The sequence below is a fragment of the Lissotriton vulgaris genome, unplaced genomic scaffold, assembly GCF_964263255.1.
Source record: "Lissotriton vulgaris unplaced genomic scaffold, aLisVul1.2 SCAFFOLD_1901, whole genome shotgun sequence".
Classification (NCBI taxonomy): domain Eukaryota; kingdom Metazoa; phylum Chordata; class Amphibia; order Caudata; family Salamandridae; genus Lissotriton; species Lissotriton vulgaris.
Window position 1 is genome coordinate 453070 of NW_028244848.1, and position 9861 is coordinate 462930.

The window sequence follows — 9861 nt, forward strand, 5'->3', positions numbered from 1 at the left end:
CCCAAATGATGCACTGACCAGACGCTGTCATCCTCCTCGCCGAGAATCCAGCTCCAGTGTTTCTGATTCCCCTTGCGGGGTGTTAGAGATCGAGTCCCAGGAAAGAGATACCAACCTCTCTCATTCTAAGGTATGGAGCTGATTAAAACCTAGAGAAACCTTTGGTATTTCTTGGCAAAACTAAACTAAACTAAACCATAGCTAAAACAGCACCTACTTCTTCCCTCGTACTAGACTTAGGTTAGGTACACTGGGGTAGGATTATTTTAGAAGCACCAGTTGAGTATTTTAGCATGTGTTATTTATGTGTATATTTTTATATATGTCATAACCAATGTTCCCTCTAATTTTTTTCCTCGGTGTGCGGCAGAGTGAGGTCTCTGCGCGCTCCAGCCACGGCAATGTGCGCCAAGAATCCGACCACATGTGTGGGTGTAGCAACAGGGGTTCTGACACTGGGGTTCCTGCTTGATTGTGCAGATAAATAACCTAAGTACTGTAAGTGAGGAGGCCTGTTTGATGGGGCAGGCAGGGCCGGACTGGGAACCGAAAGGAGCCCTGGCAATTTTGATGCATTGGCACTCAACAGGGGTGAGGTGGAGGGGGGCGGGCAAGTCTCAAGCACTACTGCTTAAAACCGGTCCCCGCAACTGGTGCTTTTGTTACTGAGTGAACATATTGCAGCATCGCTGCAAAACTGCCCCCAGTAACAAAACTGGCCCCCACTGCTCCAAAACTGACCCCCACCCTTCTAGCCTACCGGGCAAAGGCCAGTCCAGCCAGGGGGTGGGGGGATTGTGTCATGTTCAAAATGGGAACGTGCAGTGCAGAGCATTTGCAACCACAGCAAGCTACCCTAATATATGTTAGGAAACCAGGGCAACCAGCCTCCTTCCACAGTGCCAGTAATTTGAGTGGTGGATATGTTATTCAGTTATTTGGCTAGAGAATGGTAGTCTGCGGGATAGGAGAGGAAAAGAGGTTTGTATTTATATAGTGCCTGATACCCCTGATGGGGTTTTGAAGTGCTTTTTTTGGCAAGTAGCACACTACTCCGGAACCCATGAAGGATTAGTGGTGAATTAATACAGTGGAATATGGAATTTGAATGGATTAAGGGGGCCGGATTAATAAGGCCCCTACAACTAAATACAGTATCTATCTTGTTGTGCATTATATACATAGTATTAAAAACAAATGGTCTTGGCAAATTGCAGAACCAAAAATAATTATTTCATGGTAAATCTTGTAGGGCTGTAAATGAGAAACCCATGGCTTCCTACCATCAGTGTTTGCCAGGCGCGGAATTACCAGTTAAAATAGTGGAACACTCACAGTGAGGCCCTGAACGTGTGAATGCTATTACAAACCTCTCTCCTATCCTGTTGCTAACAGCCCACATGTTGAAGCTCCACAGCAAGAGGCTGGAAGGAGGCGTCATACCCAGAGATCAATAACATAACTTAGACTAATGTCTCTCTAGTAATTGATGCTTGCTCCCTTGATAGTACGTACTTGAAGGAACATCCTGCCATCCTTCGTCTATGGTGGTAGCATTATGCACCCTCGTCAAGTGACACGTCAGAAAACCCCCTCCCCCTTAACTTTGAGTTTGGCTTTATAAGGAAGGGTTCTTACAATCTCGCATATGCTCATTTTTGTGGAAGCCAAGTAACTCTCGCTATGGTTATCTACTGTCCTCTTCACTTCTTCTGTCTACCAAACCTCCTCCATACACCCTCACCTCACTTCCTTACCTATTCCTCTTTGGAACTCTCTCTCCACTCTCCAAAACCTATACTGTCTTTAATGCCCCTGTTAAGTGTACCTCTGCCCTTATCACGCATTTATTTATCCTCCACTTGTGCCCCCTTCCACATCCCAGTGTCAAACGCTTAACACAATCCGCTCACCATCCCTACTAAGGCCACTAGGGCTTTATGCTCAAATCTCCGCTTTCTCGTAACTCAACTTTCTTGATGACATCCATTTTTCGAACGCCTACAGTCGACACTGCTCCACCTATTACCCCGCCTTTTATAATCTCTTCTTAAGTTTCCTCCTCATGATCATCTTTAATCACTTGCTATACTCTTTCAGTGCTTCCTTTAAGGGCCACCCCTGCCACTCTTCTGGCTCCTTCCCCACGGTACACATTTCTTCCTCTCCGAGCTACCTTACGACTTTCCCTACATATCACTGAGCTCATCCCCCTCCAATGCCTTTTGTCCAGTTCCCTAGCCATAACATGTTAACATGTCCCTTTACGTTCACGCCTCTTATGAGTTTCTCTACTGTCCCCTCTATTCTATGTTTTTACATCCAAAGCGAGTTCCAATGAGGCGACCTAGAACTACAGCTTCCAGAAACCACCGGGCGGTGAAAAGAAATGCCCACCGCAGGGCACAGCTGCCCTAGAGAACAAGCATTGACATAACCAATAGGTCTCGCCTTTGGGACCTTATAAGTGTTTAGCCATGCAACAGTTGCACCAAGGATATTGTACTGCATAACTAAATACTTATAAGGTTCCAAAGGCGAGACCTATTGGCTATGCCAATGCTTGTTTTATTTTGTTAGGAAATAGATGGGGATATGCAGATGAAGGAGATGTGGTGGAATAAGGGCATACACCTCCAACACACAGTAAACAGAACAGAAGTCACTCTGAAGACGACTACCCCTTCCACAGTCCTCATTAATGTTTAACTCAGTCTCACAATTTCAGGATTGAAATATTTTCAATATTAATTAATGAGAACAAAATAATTGCTATTACTGAACTATCTTAAACATCAAATTACCAATGACAAAGCCAGAAGTCTTGGCTGGTTGTAGATGTATGTCAGTTGTAGTCTTGGATATCTAGATGCAATAACTGAAAGCTCTGAGAGGCTCCAAAATGCTGGTTGGGTGGCACACTATGATAACCACAGAAATGTTGTTTACGTGTATAAGCCATGCTGTACAGACATTCCAGAGGTGCAAAAGCCTCACACGGGCAATGAAAAAGACTCACATGCACATTAAAGCCATGACATGAGAGAGGGAAGAGGCCCAGCCAAGCAAGTAAGTTTGCAGAAGCTCTGGCATACGAGTGGGCTTGACGGGCAAAGTCCAAGTATTTGAAAAAGAAACCTTCCCCCCACAGAGGGGCACACCTAAGAGGGATAGGAGCATAAAAAAATGAAAGAGGAATGACTGAATGATGGCTTGTCAAAATTTTACGAGAAATACCCACAACACAAGAAGAAACCAGAATGATAGAAGAGGCAAACGTTTCTTGTATAAAACTAAACTTCCCGCGGCGTTTCCATATACTGTTTAATATGAATACGGGGTACTTAATAGACCATTTTGAAGGTTTGACAACTTTAGAAGGGGTTGAGAAGGGGCCGTCTCTACCTCTTTGGGAAAATGTTGTCATGTGATGTCCCATACACTTCCCTTGCGTCTCTTTTGTCTTCCTTCCACGTCCTATTACATTGCTCTCTAGCATTCATCTGCAAAATTTCCCTAAAATAGCCCCTATAAGGTCCCAATCCTGATTGTCATTATTCCAATACACCAGATACGTTTCCGCTCTCAGATTTATCATATGAAAGAACAGAAGTGAAGATTGACAACTCTATTGTTTTTTGTAAACTTATACAAGACTCAGCACTGTAAATGCTGTGCGCACTGCTCTAAAGTGGAAAAGACACAGGCTTTATTTTTCCAGTGCCAGCGGGGGTGAGGTGAATTTCGTAAGGGACTTCCTATCTTAAACTATCACGAGGTCACATCAACAGCAGCAGCAACAGCCTAGGGTGTGGGGGGGGATAGGGGAGAAGGTCAGGGGAGCGGGGGGTGCTTTCTGGGTGTGAATTAAAACACTGCCTCAATATGCCAGACCTGCCCTGTGTAGCGCCTCACTTATAAGGACATTTCATGTATATGGAGCGTCCTTAAATGTCAGTTTCATAACCACCATGAGACCATGAGTTATGACATTTTACCTCTGCTGCTTGTTGTGACATTTAAATCTAGCAACCAAAACTGTGCTTGTTTAAAGTGTGCAAAGAAACTTCCCATTCGAGGTTAAAAGCTTGCCCATGAGCCAAAGCGCACAACCTTCCTAGAGCCAGATTAGCAGTGACAGCTAGAGTTCTCTCTTTACAAACCTGGCCCTTTACAAACCTGGGCCATGTAATTTACCCAGTACCTTATTAGCGAGCTGATTGTGGGCCATTGTGAACATATTTGTTAATGGCAGTGCCGTAATGCACTGCAATTAACATAAACATTTTCACAATGGCCCGCAATCATCCCGCCGCCACGCTCCTTTAAGAAAAGACATGCCTCAAGTCCAAAAACAACGTGTAAAGCACACGTCGTGCTTTTGGACTTGCTGCATTTCTTCTCTTATAGGAGCGCGGCTGCGGTATGATTGTGGGCCATTGTAAAAATGTTTATGTTAATTGCAGTGCATTACGGCACTGCAATTAACAAATATGTTCAAAATGGCCTACCAACAGCCCCCAGCGGCGCTTCATGAAGGATGAAATACAGCCAGTGCAGGAGCCACCACAGTAACCAGGAAATGATCATTTTTCACGCCACTCGCATTATAAATCTAGCGCGGGGATGCCTACGGGTCACCAGGCGCTCTATAGATCATAAAATAAAATAATAATAATAATAAATAAAAGCGGCAGCGTGAATGATCTCCCGGGATGTGCTGTGGGTGCGCGCTCCACACGCAGCACTGCGCGCTGGAGGGATCAGACGTGCACGCCCGCTCAGGCGCGCACGTTGCTGGGAACACTGGTCATAACTACAAACCATGCTATTGCAGTATTATTTTATATTACTGCTAACTCTGTACGTATTACATTTTGAATTCTGTCTTACGATTGTAGCAGTTCATATCTCTTGCATGAGAAATAAGACTGTTCAATAAACCATTTTATTGAAACGCCTGTCTCTCTATTTCTGTGCAACTCTGTAGAAACAAAGCATGCACGATTGACTGAGTGAAACTGTAATCTATTGTTTCCACAACTCTGAAGATATTGTTCCGTCTCTAAGGGAAACAAAGTTGTCATGTTTATGGAGTTGTCAGAAACTAATCTCTTTTTGTTCATTCGAGAAAGTTTCTAGTGACCTCTGAATTAGCTGGCACACACAAGTAATTAAGTTTAATGTACTCGATAGAGACATACTGACCTCAGTCCTATGTCAAATCTATAGTGTATATTATTCCAATGCGCAGAGCTTATCAGGGATATAGGAACTACACTACAGCTGTTAAGGTTCAAATATGCCCACCAGTTCTTGCAATGTATTCCCTGTGTTCATGATGGTGTGATATGTCCTGGAGGATAACAGAAATATGAATGATTATTAAGTACATTATCCTGCCCAGAAATGGAACTCGAGCTTTTGACAGAAGAGAGGGCTAGGGCAGTGCCATGTGCTCATTTCTCTAAAAAGCAAAGGCTTGAATGAGGACACAGACGCCAAGAGAGATGGGTCTACGTTGAAGTGCTTGGGAAAAGCCCCTGTCTCTCTCTAATTTCAGTACTCTCAACCCTTTCTGGCATGAGTAACTCATCCAATCCAGGTTTATTCATAGCATTCTGCGACTTGTAGTCTTGAGTTTATAATGGATTAAAAGCCCTACAAATGCCAGGATGTAAAGGAAAAGCCTAAACTGAGCGTGCTCCGTCTTCCAGCCCTCACCCCTAGGCTGTTGGTCTGGCTACTCTGGTGAGTCCGCCATCAGCTCGGTCTGGCTAGAGGTTTGCCAGGTACAGCTGCAGACAGTTTGGGACTGCTTCTGGGGAAGAAGTAAGAAGATTTAGGTCGGTCTCATTTCAGGATTCATGACAAATAGATGCAATTTCAAAAGTGACGGCCTCAAGCACATACATGCACATGGGCATACAAGCATACCTACTATACCTAAGGTGAAAGCAGCTTCCCAGTGGACAACATTTTTCAAACTCTGGGTACGGTGTATCCTGATCTCGAGGCACCAAAGACAAGAAGATTCGCACCCACCATGGAGACAGGGTCTTTCAAGGCGCTAATAAGAGCATAAGAGAATTGCTCTGGACAGGACTTATTGAAATTGGAGAGAAGAGCCGGTCATTTATCTATCCTTTTATTTCTGTAGTCACTTAATCTGACTTCTACCCACAAACCTCATTGCAAACGTTCTCACTTCATAATACTTAAGGTTATCTGGCTGGGATAACCTCTTAATTTAAAACATTTGATAAATTCATTCACTAATCCAATTTAAAATGTATAGATTTATTGCATAACTAAAGGGCAAGTACATGGGCAATCAGTCCATTTGTAGAAACTCCACAACATTATTAGTGGTCACTCCTTGTCTTAATGACAAAACCAATTTTTACTCTAAAACTAAATCATCTATACAAGCTTTTTTAACAAAAAAGTAAATATTTTCTGCTTTTATCATTATAAAACCCATGCAATAAATTCATCAAAGATTTGTTTAAGACAGCCAAGTTTCCTCCCTAAAGAAAAACTATGTTAAAAAACTGAGACTACCACAATAGTAAAATACATTTACTAGAATCCAGTAGCTACTCCAAACGCTTCGGTGTGCACCCTTCTAATTAAAGTGAGTTTAACAAATTCTGCAAACATATAATTAACCTACGTAGATGTGGCACTCAGCAATGCTTTAATCGTGCCCATGGTCTGGACACGCTCCCTTTAAATATCAGTTTCAATGGTGCATTTTCTTGAATGCTCACTAGTCATGCAAGTACATAGGAATTGATCTATGTTTGCATGCATTCCATCGAGCAGCAGCGTTAGAATCCAAACAATATTCCTGTTTTCTGATGTTGGGTTGTATGTATTAACAAAAACAACTTCCAGATATTGCTCGAACCGAAGATGGGAGTATGGCTATGAGACGTTCTAGGATGTGGCTATTGATATTGGACAGATTTTGGGAGAAATGGCAGATGAGAAGGAGCCCTGTTCTGACTTGTTGTCTGAGGTTGCTCAAGAAGGAAGTAAACCGGGAAAGAATGGTTCCTTTGCCACCTGTGTGACCTGGTCTTCCTCTTCCCTATGACTTCTGCCATTTTGCAATCTGATGTTACTGTAAAATTTGTATTCGGTATTCTGACACAACCTTAATTGTAAAATGCTTCTTTATTGATTCTCAAATATCCCTGATTTTCATTTCAATATGTTTCGTATATACTTAAAATGTCTGGAATTTTTATAATACTACAGCTAGTAAAACAATCAGTGTCATTTTCCTGAGCGGCTGCCTCACCTGCTTCCCTTTGATAAACAATATTTTGATTTTTTTTTTAAATGTACTAGTTGATTTGGTACTCTGATCTATGCCTGGAATTCCCAACAGTGTGAGTGTGTTGGTGGAGTGCTTGGGGTTTGGATAAGAAATAGACTCTCCAACGACTTTTTGATTCCATGGCAACATATTGTGAAACAAATGCTCTGAAGATTAATATCTCTAAAACCAAGGTGATGATAGCCTTGAGATGTCGAGCGAGACAGGGCCCCTGGTACATCGCTGGGAAACCTATAGAGGTAGGTACCACATATAAATATCTTGGAGTCTGGATAGACCACAGAGGGAGCTCAGGTCCGAAAATCACTGCAATGCAAGCTGTGGCTCGCAGCCTGGAGGGGGCCTTCTTAAGAACCAAGAAAGTTCTCCATTCATCAGACTTCACCCCGTTAGTCAGAATGATAGTTGCCAAATTAATTTTCACTATAGCTTTTGGCGCCACTACTTTTAAAGATAAAATGTTCACCTGGTTGGGTAGAATGCCACTAGCTTGCTTTCGGAGAGTGTTTCACCTACCCAACTCGACATCTCACGCCTAAATCCGTATGGAGTTCTCTCTTGTTTTCCCAACCTTGGATCATGAAAGCAAGATTCATTGCATTGCCTACTGTGCAAAAAAAACAAAATGGCACATGACTACACACTAAAGAGTTGCATTTGGTCACTGTTAAACAACCCCAGCACTTCCTGGAGTACATTTTTAACATTCTGTTTGGACGCACTAGAAGCTCATGATCTATGGGCGAGCCCGCTGCCCATAGGGGTGGCAGCCAAAGCTCTGACAAAACAAGCAAAGATCCTTTCAGTGGAACACAATGCATTATCAATGAAAAATCTATCCCATGGCAGCTGGGCATTAAAACTTTATGATCTTAAAACGCTACCATATTATCTGTCATCCTCCATGAAGCCATCGGTGAAACACCAGTTAATGAGACTACACTTTGGACTAAACCCCCTGATGGCGTACACGTATGGACGGAGGTAGAAGGCAGATACACCCTCTCAGTGTTGTTTTTGCAACAACGGGGAAGAAAACTTAATACACGTTTTGTGCATCTAACTTTTTGGCTGTGGCCCATCTGGAGAATTCTCAATGTGTGAACATACCAAGAAGAATTAAAGGAGTGTATGAAGGGGGACTCAGCTCATATGGCTGCCCGATTTGTAAAATTCATGATTAAGATTAACTCAGTTTTACCAGCAGATACCACCCATGAACCTCTGCTGTGTCAGCCATGAACCTCCTCTCCTTTCCCTTTAAAAAAAAATATATATTTTCAATTGAGAGCGGAAAGTGCTTTTTATGTTCTTTTTGTTTGAATTGCAATGATTTTAATTAACTGTGAAAATAAATATATCTATCTCTAATGTAATGGACAGAGGCCCTCATTACGAGTGGCCCGGTAATTCTCCCAGTAACTCACCCACTGGAGTTACTGATACTGGAGGTACTGGATGGAGTTCCTGGGGGTTACAAGTGGAATACCGCAATGCCCTGTCAATGTGAAACAGGTACATGCATCCATGTAAGCTTTTGAAATTCATTAATTGTGAATATTAAGGAATCCTAATTAAGGAATTGCAAAAGCCTATGGATGTAGGAATTGCTATAAAATTTGCGATTCTGAAACATTCCCTAATTGCGACTCGCAAATTGCGAGTCACAATTAAGGAATGCCTTCCCATTCATTCCTATGGGCCTACCGTGTGTGCGATAGGTACTCTCAAATGTTGATGCATGTGCCTGATAGTGCTTTAAAATTCCATGTTGTTCATTCAGTCAACAGGGTATCATTAGAAATATGGAATTACCAGACCTTTATATAAATAGTGCGATTACGAATTTTAAGATGAGAGTTCTTCTTTGGGATAGGATCTGGTCCAAACTCCATAAGACCTCTATAGCTGCTAAAACTACCCAAACTTTATACTTTATCTATAACAGAGTCTTGTTCACCCCACTCTCCATGTCCTGTTTCTCTTTGGCGACCCCCCCCTATCTGTTGGTCTTGTCCTTTTCCCTCAGCAGACCTAAAACACATGCTTTTTGATTGTCTTCATATATCCAAGTTTTGGAATTCAGTATGGGCCCAAATTCAAAGGATTTTCTATTTTAAGGTCCCCTTCTCCCCAACTCTTCTTTTCATTGGCTCCATTTCTCCTGACCTCCCTCAATCCCCAAGACATTACCAACTCCTTGATCTCTTAATAGCTGTTGCCTTCCACACTATTACGTCTAACTGGAAACAAGCTGCGAATGTGTCTTATCGTTCCTGGTGGAATGCAGTCTGTTTCCATCACCGCCTAGACACCAATTTTGTATCTCCCATTTCCCTGGCCATTAAACAAGACCTTATCTGGCTTCCTCTGGTAACTTATATTTCCTCCACTGCTCCAAAGTGCTCCTCCATGGATCCTGATGTTGTTGAAGTCCGCAAACCACCATGAATCCTTTTCACCTTTTGCTAAAATTGTATTCCCTTTATTATCATACAGTATATTTTGCTTTT